The sequence below is a fragment of the Octodon degus genome, unplaced genomic scaffold, assembly GCF_000260255.1.
Source record: "Octodon degus isolate 3935 unplaced genomic scaffold, OctDeg1.0 scaffold00251, whole genome shotgun sequence".
Classification (NCBI taxonomy): domain Eukaryota; kingdom Metazoa; phylum Chordata; class Mammalia; order Rodentia; family Octodontidae; genus Octodon; species Octodon degus.
Window position 1 is genome coordinate 2,278,854 of NW_004524827.1, and position 13,394 is coordinate 2,292,247.

The 13,394-nt window shown below is 38.2% G+C and overlaps 1 pseudogene; it reads left to right on the forward strand.

Annotated features, from left to right (window-relative positions):
* LOC101587020 overlaps positions 1 to 9,644 on the forward strand; it is a 148,481-nt pseudogene extending 138,837 nt beyond the window's left edge.
* The last annotated feature ends 3,750 nt before the right edge of the window (positions 9,645 to 13,394 follow it).

Sequence of the window (13,394 nt, forward strand, 5' to 3'; positions counted from 1 at the left end):
AATTTTCTTTTTATGTGTTTGCCCAGTTGGCATTTATAAGATTATTTTCTTCCTTACCTTCTAGTTCATTCTAGTTATTTTCCCCTAAGTTCTCTGTTCATATTATGAATTTTTCTATTGAAGGTTCATGTTATTTTACTAACCTCTTCAATGAAGTTCTAAAGATTTCAAACTTGCTTGTCTTCTGACTCTTTGCATTCTTTAGATAAACTCATCCACTTATTCCTCAAATTTTAACTACTACACTGACTGTTGATACACAAATATCAACCTCCAGACCTGATTTTCTGATCCCTAATTTTCATTTTTCCCAATCTATCTCCATCTAGATTGCTAGGTCACATGTTGTCTTGAATATCTTGTCTTGCTTTGAAACTTACCTTCATTATCTTCACTAAAATCAACATTTTCTCCTGCTTGGTTTTGTGTGTGTGTCTTTTGCAGACAAGGTTTTTGCTGGGCAGTGCAGGCTGGCCTTGAGTTCACTTTGTAGCCTGGGCTGTCTTCAAACTTGCAGTAATCCTCCTGCTTTGGCCTGTGTAGTGCTGGGGTTACAGGCATTATAATTTTCTACCTTTTGAACAGTGAAGTACTAGGAAGTATATTGCTAAATGTTTGTGAACAATGTTCTCTCACTATGTCTATTGCTGTTTTACACATTTCCTTAGATGCATTTTTATCACATGCTTTGCAGAAAAAATATTAAGATTTCTCTTCTGTGTGAAATTAACCATTAAGATATTTCTCTTACACTGCATTCTGATTGTTTACATTAAAATTAACTCTTTCACAAGTTGTCCAATATTTCATTGAGGCAATATCTCAAACACGGGAAAAGTACAAAACAAAGAAAAAAAGTAGCGCCTTTGTGTCAACACTTCCTGGATTCCAAACCAAAAATAAATGGTGTCACATTTAAGTATTGAGATTTTATTAGACTAAAAAAGAAAGATAAATCACAAAACATATAAATATATGGACAGAGGAATCCACAATAAAGACCACCACACTAAGACATCAATGTGTCATTTTCGCTCCTACCCAAAGTACTGAAACAAAATATAAGCCAAAAGCAATATAGAGAATTACATTTCACATTATACTTACAATTCTCTAGGGAGAAACATAAAGAATTGCCTAGAATCAGAAAAATAATAAAAAGAGGAATCAATACCAATACTTTTGTGAGTGTCCCAGAGCTTATTTCCTTTCTCTTCTCATCAACATACTGCTCTACCTTAACCCTTGGAAACAGAACAGAGGGAGAGGGAAAGGAGGACCTGGGAAGAGGAAGAGGGGTAGAGGGAGGGAGATAAAAAGCGGTAGGGAGAGGGGATAGCCTAGGAAGGGAGAAAGAGAGGAACAGGGAGAGGGGAGATGTACCAAAAGGGAGAGGAGGGGACAGGGGACAGGGAGGGGGGAGACAGAGACAGAGACAGAGAAAGAGATGGGAACAGACAGAAAGAGACAGAGAGGGAAACTGAGAGGAGACAGAGAAAGAGAGAGAGACAGAGACAGAGACAGAGACAGAGACAGAGACAGAGACAGAGACAGAGAGTGAGAGTGAGAGGCAGGAGAAGGACTGGGGGTGATGTTTTAAAAAGTATTTTCAAATGTTTTTGGGCTGGGGAGATAGCTCAGTGGAATAAGTGCTTGCCTGTCAAACGCAAGGTTCTGAGTTCTATCCCTAGTACCACCTCCCAAAAAAGTTATTGTCTGAACAATAACTATCAATTGCCCAATCAACAACACAACTTTCTCTCTTAGAGATCACTAAAGCTCATTAGTAAAATTAATACTATCTTCTCAAAAGGAGTTTCTTTATTTGGCTTGCTTAGCAATTCTGTCAATGTTTTTGTATATAACTTAGAGCTATAAATATATGAAGTCACAATCATGAAATGAATTCATTTGAAGTATTGAATAAGGACATAGGTGCTATGCTTATATATTTCTAGACCTATGCTTGTGAAATTAATACATATCTGCTTACTGAATATTCCTTCAGAAAAGATTCAATCTGCACACAACACATTTTGGAGCTACTTAATAGACTAGGAAATCACACATCAATATCACTCAAATGCTTGCAGTTAAGCAGAGCAGCTTTAAGAAAAGAAAAATCATTAATGTTAAAGACTGGGGGGCACAAAATGCATAGAGTATAAATTCAAAATGTTGATCAGAATCATCTTGTTGATAGGAATTGAGTTAACTAGGAAAGGAGCCAAAATTTCAGGTTTAAAAGGCTTCCAGCCACTGTGTGGTTGTAGTGTATTTATATAGCTCTATATTTAAACACAGGTGGTAATTAGCAAGATTGAGGTAGCTTTAATAAGGCATCATCATAGGTGCAAAGAATGTGTAGCATAAGATGAGTTCATTATCAATAACTTTTCTGAATTAATCATCTCTTAGGACATTTAATTTTAAATGTACCTAAAAAAACTGTATTATTGAGATAGGCCATCTGCAGTATCTTTTTCTAATTTTTCTGAATAACCAAAGAGTATTCTTAAAATGTCTGAATGCAGCTGGGACACAGAAATTAGAATACCTAATAAACCAATTGTCCACCTCATCTGGCACCTTCCCTTTGACAGGTGTCTAAACCAGATAGAGGCATTAGAGGTAATATAGACACTTAGAATCCACCAATTATGCAAAACCATACAACTGGGAAAATTTCTCTTTGACTTTTACCAGTAATCAGATTTGCCCTGAAGTGTACAAACTGATAGTCATGTACTTTTATTTTGGCCACTTTATAAAGTTGTTCTAATAAACAGCTGAAAACACTAAGCTGATTCCAAACAAATGGATTTTCTTTAACATTCAAATTCTATTGAAAATTTTAAAAAATATATGTACATATACACATATATATGTATCTGCATCAGCATCCCAAATATTTATTATAACTTTCATCAGAATAGAACAAATGAAAATTAATTTTTAAAAGGAAAATTGAAGCCACTTTTCCATGAAAACTGAGTATTTGGGTGAAGAACAAAATTATTGATCAGATATATGAAAACATCACAATAATTGATTGATTTTGTTCATTGTTCATCGAAAAGCTAAATATTTTCTAAAAGGTTATAAGAAATTGACATTCCACAGAATGTCCAGATATTAGAAAATTCACATATTCAACAATGACAACTGACCAAATTTTTTGTTTTAATCAAGTTTTTTGGTATATCACAGATATAGTTTAATAACAGATATAGCTAAAATTACAATTAATAAAACACATTCACTTCAGCATCCAGCAACTACATACAGATAGTATCAACATTCCATAAAATTTAAAAAGGTAAATATTTTGTTAATTTTTTAAATGGCTACTTCATTCTATCATTAACAATTCTGTCTTGGATATGCATGTTTTGAAAATTATACTTACATTAACACAGAAAATAGGTCTTTTGAGCTTTACAAAAACACACACACATTTCCATTACTAATATCCTCTTCTGAGAGTTATCTTTTCTCAGGCATAATACAGAAATTCATTTTCAGTTATAATGTATAAGTATTATCTAACAAGATCCATAAGTGGTATTGCAAAAGACTCAACATGGAATATAATTCAGTTCATATTAGATATTGAGATTCCAAAATTCAATTTCTTAAGTCATAATCAGCCACTAAAATATTGCAACAAAATGAGACACCTTAAAAGGCAATTTCCTCATTGTTGATTATTTATCAACTCACAACTTAGTTGATTAAAATTAAAACAATCAGTATGCTTTATGGTGATGTATAAAATGAGTATTTTACGGATTCAAATAATATATTCAAATTCATTTGGTCTCTAATAAAAGGAAATGTTGAGTAGATACTGGAACAAAATTGTATTTTCTATTTGAAAGAAAAAAATCTATGCTACTGGAAAATTCAAGCATCATTTATATTTACTGCTTTCAGTACCAAGGGTTCTTCAAAGTCTACAAAATCATAAATTGAAAGAACACTTTTTCAACATAATAGCTATTATGTAACTATTTTACAGCTGTGAATGTCCTATTAAAACAAAAATACTTTTTAGAAAACAAATATAGATAAAAATGCACAAATAAAAACGTCTGTCTCTATGACTATTATGAAAGAACTGCTAAAGGGACAAAGAGGGTTGAAGAAAGATCATCAGGAAAATGACTGATTTTTGTTCTGCTTAATCATTTATTTCTAGAAAATTCAATTCCCCAGTCTTTTACAGTTACTTTCAAGGACCAACAGGCTGCCATGAAATTAAATTAACAAGCAGGTTCTCATTCGGAATTAGTGATTCCCAGCTGTCTGTCCCATCAGGTTTCCATGGCAGTAGGAGAACTGGTGGAAAATGTACTACAGGAAATTGTAAAAAGCTAACACATTAAACCCTTCAAATTGATTTCTTTAAACTGATGAATCAGTATGGACAAGGGACAGGAGAGTGTAGAACTGAAGTTAAAGTTAAAATGTTACAGCTTACTGACAAGGTCAAAGAGTTCTTGTTTTTGTAATGGTTAGAGAAAGTATTCATACTTACATAGTTCATAAAAAAGCTGTAGACTCAGTATATTTAATTCATTATGTACTTCATGGTAATCCAGGAGTGTTTAAGATATTTTACATGCATTTTAATTTTTTTCTTTTTTGAGATACATATTGTTCCATTAGATTTTTAAATACCTCCAAAGCAACCAGACACTAAGTATAATTTTTTTCAACCAACTAGGTGTTTGTGTGCATCACATTAATTATCTGGATATTTGATAGAACTTTGTACAAACGTATTTGTGTGTCACCCAGATATAGTCATAAAAGCTTATCATAAGTACCAAGGGGTAAAAAGGAAAACAAAACATTAATCTTGGTTCAGGTCTACCATAGTTAGAGATAGGAGGACTGCTACTAAGAGCTTCACAAGGATAATCTACTAATGTGAAAGAGATTTTTATGTGCTGATTTTCCAGTCAATTTCTCTACTCTTACAGTTACAGTAAGGAGAAAATGGAGAACCCAATATTTCAGAATCATTACATCACATTAAAACATCATCCAAAAGGTAGTGTTTACTTGGCATATATGCATGTTTCACCATATGCTATTATTTACCTAAAGCAGAAACTTGGACAGAAAGTACAGTTCAGAATAATTTTTAAAATTGTAAATTATTCAAGATTAAACTTTTAGGTCTAGAAATGAGTCCAAAGTTACATAACAATTTAACAGGCTTCATTTATTGGGCTTACTATAATTACTATTTTTAAAATATGAAAAACTCATTTGAACTGTAAAAATGCTATCTTTAATTAAAACTGGATATATATATATATATATATATATATATATATATATATATATATATATATATCTTACCAGAGAAATTACTATTAATATGTTTCACAATAATCTTCATGTTATGCTATCCTATTCTAACTTCCTTAGCCCTATTTTTCATGAGTTCCAAAAGCAAGCAATCACATTGATCTTGCTAAATTATACCACAGCTCATCCAGCAAACTAAAAAATCTCTATACACTATAAAAACTATCATAATAGAACATGAGCACTAAAGAGACACCTATGGTTTAATCATCAAGGCTGTTAAAAATAAGCGAAAGCTATGTAAAGCCTTGAATACCATTCACCTGCTCAAACTAGCATGATTCTAGCTGGCTCGATTTGATACTTACTTTGCTCAAACATAAATCAAAGGAAATAGGAATAGAAATAATATGTTAAGCAAAGGCCAATATATTAACTAAATTAATAATACATAATTATTAAATTTGATTGAAATAGTTTACGTTTTAAAGGAAGGGAAGACTATAATAACCCCTATTCAAAATCGTGATCTGATATACACAACTGCAGGTGATTTAAAGCAGCTTTTGTAGATGTGAACAATTCTGAAATTTGATTCTTCTTAATTATCATAATCAGCAGCTACATTTCCTGTTAGGGATATGTTTTTTATGTTAATCAAATTGCTAAATTCTGCATCTTACAGTATTTTTCATCATTTCATCTGCCTGTGGTTGTGTTGCTAAATCATTTCAAACCAACTGATAAAGGAAGAGAAGCTTTCTAAAAGTAAATAAGGATTATTACTTTGTGATTAAAATTCATACCAATTTAAGAAGTACACATAATTTCAATAAAGTTAACCCATGTTTTATATCTGATGTATGACATTCACATGGCATTGCTTCCAAGTATGTTTTTGTGTGTGCGTGCATGTGTGTGTAGTAAATATGACTACTCTAAAAAAATTTTGTTCATTAAAATTTAATTATTGAGTCAGATATTCAAAGTATCTGTCTTATTTGATCTCAGTTCATTCATTAGTAAATAAGTAATTACATAAATAATAATAAATACTTTTATAAACCTTAAGGATTTATTAATCATAATGTATACCAAGCAATTGATAACTATACTTCAGTGTAACACTGATGAACTTTGTAGAAAAGCAAATTTAAGGGAAATATTACATACATATCTCAAATGTAGAATGTAAAGCAATCAAAACAAAAACAAAACAAAGAAACAAAAAACATGTTAATAATAACATTTCTTACATGTTCCAAGTTTTTAAGGCTGTCGTGGAAAACAAATTTCTAACTCAGTCTTCTGTTTTCAGAAGCAATATAATATTTTGCAGTTGACAATTGAATTTAGTATTATACAAATAAACTTAAATATATGGTGTTCTGCTTCCGTAAGCTTCTTTGTATTAAAAGCCTAAGAGAGGTATAACTAAGAGAGAAACTGAGATCATAAGTGTTATTTACACTTATGATGCCTGAATTGAAACCCAGACTTTTGGAGTATTCAAACTTTGAATTAGGTCATTAAATGGGATGATAGTTCCATGTAATAGGATTTTCTTTTTTAATACATCTGTATGCTTGGAATACGTCTATATATTTGGAAGAGCTCTCAGTCACCTTTAGATCACAATGATTCTACAAAACATTCTTTTATGCTCATTGTATGACTTGTCAAATGACATGAATTATTAATTCATAATTGGGACCCAGACTTAATGGAAAATATATCATGCATTCAAAATAGAGTATATTTATTTATCTTCTGTGTCTGGCATTGTTTTAGAGACCGAACTTAATTACTTTTATTATAAAATGCTATTTTTTCTATTAGCAGACTTGTTTTACAGAAAAATCATTTTTTCAAAAACATTCTGGTTCACAACCTGCAAACTTTTAAATATCATTTACAGCATGGCTTCATTTTGGAAATTACTTAAATCCTTTTAAAATGTATATTGTGACTTCCTTATGATTAAAAGTTTCCAATATTATTTTAGCATAACTAAGAGCTTTAACTACCCTTAAATAACTTTGCAAATGCACATTGCTTAAAATCACAAATGAAGTCTTGAAACTTGCATAAAAATGACAAAACTAGGATTTTGATCTTTTAGTTATTTAAGGGTCACACTATGGCTTATGAAAATTCATTTTTCCCAACATTGCAGATATGAAGAGCAAGGGGCGAGTGTGAGCAAGCAAGCAAATGCTAGGTAATCATGGAGCAGAAGTTAAAGCTGTGGATCTTCTTTTCATTAAAACAAACAAAAAAGCTTCCCCCCCCCGCCCTGTTATACTTCTCCTTAGTAGCACTGGAATACCCTCTGCTCCATATAGGAGGATTTAGAACTAAGAACGTGAACTGATATTTCAGCCAAAAAATATAATAAAGCATACATTTGCAATGTCTTCCCCAAACAGGCTGAGTGAGAGTTGCAATTCTCACACTACAGTGTACCTGACTTGTTCAGTATAATCATAGAAAAATCTAAAAGTCAAGGAAGCTGCTTATGATGCTTACCACAAACGCGATCAATTAAATGCTAATCTAACAGTATCTGTTAGAGTCCATTGGGGCATTTCGTTTCCTTTCAGTCTCTAGAGCTCGTATGGCATCTAATTTTCCTCTGTAGTACGGGCAACTTCTTTTTTAATTTCTTTGGGCCACCTCAAATACACCTCTAAATTATCATCCCAGGACATAAATAAATATTTAAATTGGTAAAGCTCAAGGCGTCTCCTAACCAATTGTTTTCATGCTGAAGATGTAGAGTTTTTCTACCTGTATTATCATACAGGCAGTAGCAAGATGCAGATCTGTTAAACCCAAAGCTGCCCACGGCGAGTACAAGCTGCAAAGCAGCCCCCTTCCCCGCCCTTACTCTCCCAGTGGCGAAATAGACGTGGAGAGGACATCTAGTAGTGGAGTGAAATCGACTGTTTCTGCAATTGTAAACAACTGGCTGCACTGGGTTACTGAAATGTTTAAATACACTCCTGACAAACACATCCCCTCATAAAGTAGCGCTAACAATCTCTCCTTTACCTCTAGGCAAAGCATCCTAAAACTGAGTTGGCAACCCGCCCGTTGTGGAGTGGAAGAAAGTAAGGTTACATTCCCCCAGGCATGCCTAGAGGATGCTTAGCCCTCCGTAGCTGTGTTGGCCGCTGGTAGATCCCAGAGACCAAGTCTCAGGATGAAATAGGAAAATTCACAATCCCCCACAGTTGAGCAAATTGGGACTTCTGACCGACGGCTCTTGGAACTTATATATATATTTTTAATAACTGTTTCTTTTACAAACATTGGAGTACAAACATGGGAGGACGCATGGGGTGGGGCCCTCGATGCCTGAGGTTAGAAGGTTCATAGAGTTCCCCAGAATATGGGCTCCCTCATTGAGGTTCGAACAGAAACGTAGAAGCAAACAGGTACTAAACTGCATCCTAGCTCTTGGCTATCTCTTTGGGTAGAGATAACAGTAACTGAACCTGAGCGGATAAACCCTAGGTGAACATTCTAGGTGGGAGGCAAACCAGAGGGGATACATTCTCTTCTTTCTTTTGAAATTCCCTTCTTTCTTCTTTTACCCCCTCCTTAGCATCCAGGTCCACTTGTTAGAGCGCCTGGTCTGCGCGAGAGCAAGGCGACAGTCTCCCTCTTGGAACTGGAAGAGTTGGTTGGCAAAAGTGTCGCCTGGGAAGCTGAGCAAGCTCTCAAAGGGCAGTGTCCCTAGGGCCTGGTGAATGCTTGAATAACTAACAAGGCCAACCTTCCATCTCCCCAGAGTGGTACGGAGCCCAGGGGTCGGTGTAGACCGCGCGAAGATTTCCAAACCTCCTTTACCTCGAGCAGGAGTCCCAGAGCGAGCTCCGTGGGCTGCTGACAGCCCGGAGCCGCCATCCGCCGCTGCAGCCTCAGGGCGAAGTTCGCCCAGAGTCCTCGGGGTAGAAGGGAGGGGTTTGGCGGGGCCGGGCAACGGAGGTAGGAACCAGAAGAAACGCACCTACCTAGTCTCGGCGCAAGTTTCTGTTGTGTCCTCAGGTGCGGACCCCCGCCCTCTCGCCAGGTGCTCTGCTCCAACGGGTGCTGCTAGTGCCTGGGATCTCGGGCGTCTGGACCGGTTTCTGCTGGAAACTGTAAATCCACATTACTGTTCGAGCTGCCACTCGGGTCCCAGCATCGCTCTCTGGCTGGTGGCAGCGATGCTCTCACCTCGCGGCCGCCAGGGGCAGGACCCGAACCTGGCTACAGCCGCGCCAGCGGACGACCGCTGCCAAGAGAGTGCTTGCACCCCGGTCGTATGTGTGTAGGAGATAGTGTGTATACGTGTATATGTGTGAGAGAGAGAGAGATAAAGAGAGAGTGTGAGTGTGTGTGTAAAAGCAAAAAAGGGTGAGATCAGCCCCCGGGGCACTCGGAGGTGAACTCCAGGCTGAGCCGGAGTCGCCGCGCTCCCGGTGTCGGGCGTCTGCACGGCTGATGGCTGCGCTGATGTTGCCGTGGCCGCCGCCGCCGCGCTCTAAGGCTGGTCGCGGTGGTGCAAAAAATGTTTCTCCGCTACTCAAGACCAAAAAACCTGCCCTGTCTACTGAGCATGCCCGGTTTGACAGCTCCACAGCCGAGGTTTTTTTTTTTTTTTTTTTTTTTTTTTTTCTTCTCTCCTTTTCCCCAAGACTCCAGGTTTTATCCGCAGCTGAGACGCGAAGGGGGTGGGGGTGAGAAGCAGGAGGAGGAGGAGGAGGACGAGGAGGAGGAAGAGGAGGAGGAGGAGGAGGGCTGAAGGAGCAAATAGCGGGTAAAGGAAGGGAAGTCCAGATGAGAAAGATCAGAATGTGAGAGGGTGGAGGGAGAGGAGAAAGATGGGTATGCGAGAGCAGGAAAAGGAAACACGGATCGACAAAATTTAGATTTCATACTACAGTGAGTGGGATCCTGACTAGAGAAGTGGCTTCACCAGCGTTTGTCATTATTTTCTCCCGAGCGCGAAGTGGAGTGCAGGGGTTCTGAGGAGTATTTGTCAAAGCCCTCATCAACCTGGGACCGTGCTTTCTAGTCATGACATCCACAGACATGAGAGTGCACACAGAGACACAAACACAGGAATGTGATCACTGCTTTGATGTGTAAAGCCTCGGGACTGATTTAGAAAGGATTCGGTCTTTTGCCAAGATAACTTTGGTGGAGGAAAAAAGAAAAAGAAGAAACTAGAGAGAAATTGTTTCGGTTTCTCCCCTTTTCCTTTCCTCACCTTCTAGACAAGCCTGTGAATGCAGTGCATAAACTATCCACAAGCACTCTTACATTGGTGGATAAGAGAGCACCGCCGACTGCCTCCCGCTGCCAGTGTGACCCTAACGCCAAGGCCCCGCTACACGCAACCTCCTGGTGGCGCGTCAGGTCAGCACTGACAAAGTCCCCATGGTGGTGATGATGGTGGGGAGGCGATCTGAATCTCGTCCTGCCAGGCCGCCTTGGTCCCTGGATTCAACAAACAGCTCTGCCCCTCACCCAGCAGGGCGCGAGGGCACGTACCTGGACGAATCTAGTGAGCTGCCCCAAACCCTGATCCCTCCCTTCTCTATCTCAGCTTCCTCGAAAAAGTGGAGAAATGGAATTTGCACGCCCAGAAACTCGCTTCAGGAGCTTTAGAAGTCCGACTGGGCATGCTCAGGACTTGGGAGCGCCTCGCATGAAGGCACTCTCGAGCCGCTAACATCTGCACAGCTGGGCCAGATGTGACTAAAGTGGGAGGTGTTGGCACCCTCTTCTTAGACCAAGCTCCTGTTCTGGGAAGGGCGGTGGCGACGCCCACAGCAGCTTTCTTCCCGGCTTTCCAGTTAGAACTAGACCGTGGGAGATACCAAGTGTCGAGCCAGGGGAGCCACACCAACTGAGAAAAAAAAAAAGCCTAAGTATTGCAGACTCTTAAGACCCTTACCCCCAGTCCCCCTTCAGCCACAGCCAGAAAGGGGGCAGGAAGAACAAACATCCCCATGTGTGTTCCCAGGGACTCTGCTAACCTCTAGCTAAAGAAATCATAGTGCAATAGCTCGAAGAGTCAAACCTTCTTTGGCCGAAGGACGTTTACTGATGTTTTTCTTGAGTGAAGAAAGAAGGGCATGTGTGAATGTGAGAGTGTGCATACACGTTTTTGATTTTCATCCATAAGAACGGAGATAGGAGAGGGAGCGAGAAGCTCTTGCCAAATTGTGAGCCCGCTAGGGGTTGCAATAAGGCACGTATGGAGCAGTGACTGGTGCTAATTACCGAGATGAGTTGCTTTTTTGTGCGCACCAAAGCTTCCAGCTGTTCCACTGCCTGGGTGGCAGAGGCTGCTTTAGGAAGGCTTCTGGTCTGAATGGGCTCCGCGCTCCCGAGCAGCAGAAACTGGTTCAGTTTGCAAAAGAGAAGTAGTGTAGGGTGACGCCAGGGGGAGATCTCGGAACCTTGTGTTCCCATCTTCCAGGCTTTTGATACAGGTATTTGCAAAGAGGGAGCATTGTAAACACATCACACCACGGAAGGGAGGATGTGCTTTGAGTTGAACACTCTCAAGGGAAGAATCAGGGAATCAAGAGCACATTTACTGCTATCGTACCTTTTCTAACACTGCCTTGGGCTTCAGGAGGGAATCATTTGGACCTCTCAGCCCCCCACCCCCACCCTCCTGTCCTACTGCCCTGCCAACAAAGAAACAAAAGATGACAACCAGAGTCTGTAGGGGCACAGGAATTGTTTCCTGTGTGATCTCTCTGTTAGGCTGCTGAAAAAAGCAGTGAGAAAGGATGGCTGTGAAATCTGTGTCTTGCAACTGGTATGTAAATGAACCTCCCTTAAAACCACAATTCTTTAAAACAAAAGCAAGCTTTTTACATAAGTATAAATTATTTTATAAACTCCAAGTAAACGAAAGAGTGAAAGAATTCTCACTAAGAACTGGCTAATCCGTGCTAGTTTCAGCAGTACATATACTATGAACATAAAATAAAAGAGCTACCTAATCCTCAAACTGTGGAGGAAAAAGACTTTCAGGACACCTCCTTAAGCCCTACATCGAAGTTCTGGAAGGAAAAAAGAAACGTGTGGCCAGTAACTTGTCCAATGACTAGAATTGTTCTGAATCTAAGGACAGTCTGTAACCAATGATTAAGAAAAGGGAACTGAGAGATAGAAAACCCATGACAGAACTGAAAACAGAATATGCAATTTAAAACCACAGTCATCTCACTTTCGTCCTTCTCTTTGTTATTGTATTTGTTTGTTTGTATATTCTTAAGGAAGGGCATGATAGCTATGGATTTCATGAAAAGAGATTTAACTTTCTTCTCTCCTGGCAATTCAGCAATCTGTTTAAGCACTAAAAACAATACTAGTGACTCTTTCTCATATTTTCTCTTACAGTTTTTCTTCTCATTTTCCTTACCAGTCTTCTGAGGTTTCCTTGTGTCCTTCATTCATTCAGTTTGCACCTGTAGCCCTGCAGTTCTTTCAAAACATTATTTTTCATCCTAATTCTAAAGTACAAAGGACCATGTCACTTTCACCTTTTCCTGAGAACTGATTTTCTGCTGTCAAATGTCCATATTCATATATCGTAGGTGAATTTCCTAAAACACTTAATCAACTTTAGAGATTCCCAAGACACAATTAAGCAACAGCAATCTGCAGAATTTCAAGTAAGAATATCAGGAAAAGGATGTACTAAGTTGCTATAGTCAGAATAGTTGATGCAAAGGGAAAGATAACCATTTAGAGTGGAGTGTGTAATCTCTATAGGACAGTTACCTAGTTGCTTGGTTTAAATTATTCATATAATTTGTTAGAAATTTTAATGAAATATGTCTTTTTGTTCTCAAACACACATACATGTACTCAAATACCTTACTATGGGTATTCCTGGAACTAATGTGGTTGTATAAGCTAAATTCAGCAGCTGAATGTGGGACATCTACCATATTCCAGGAACTATGCCAGCTCTGATAACAGGCAAGGAAATTGAGATTTTAAAATGCTAATAAATGTTCAAAGATTTGTGAAAATTTCACTAATCAACAAGTGTA